Raw genomic sequence first — 642 nt, forward strand, 5'->3', positions numbered from 1 at the left:
ATTGCTCCCGTTGACTTTGAGAATATTTTATTATTGGAATTAAAGTAGGTCAGAAATAAAACAGTGCTGTATAGAATTTGCAGGTTTAAATATAACGTTGCACTAGACGAAAAATGTTGAATTTTAACTAATACGGTGCATACCAGGAAAATTTTCCAGATTTTACAGAAATTCCATCCTTGGAATTCGAATTGAAAGGATCCTTACTTGTCGATTTTTAAATTTTCTATTAGGGTGTTATTAAAATAAATTATCAGAATAAATAATCAAGCGTGTACTCTTACGTTATACTGATTTGACGTAATCCGTTACAGTCAATCAAAACAGATCAATGATCTATTCGCGTGACCAATTGAGAGATCAGGAGAACACCGAACACGTGCACGCACACATGCATTGTATACGCACGGGCGTTATAGTTAAATTAAAATTGTCTTCACGTGCGGAACGTGACCATTCATCTTCGCCTTTGGACGCTCTAATAATAAGTGTCGTACACGTGACTACTGTTACATCAGATCGAGAAAAACGAAAAATAACTTGTCTATCATATAATAATAATTACCTTAACGTAATATTGATTTACAAATTTTTATCTATTTAAAAGAAATTCTTCAAAATATGAAAATGACTTTCCTGATA

The sequence above is a fragment of the Ceratina calcarata genome, unplaced genomic scaffold (genome assembly GCF_001652005.2).
Source record: "Ceratina calcarata isolate Rehan_Ccalc_2016 unplaced genomic scaffold, ASM165200v1 scaffold550.2, whole genome shotgun sequence".
Taxonomy (NCBI): domain Eukaryota; kingdom Metazoa; phylum Arthropoda; class Insecta; order Hymenoptera; family Apidae; genus Ceratina; species Ceratina calcarata.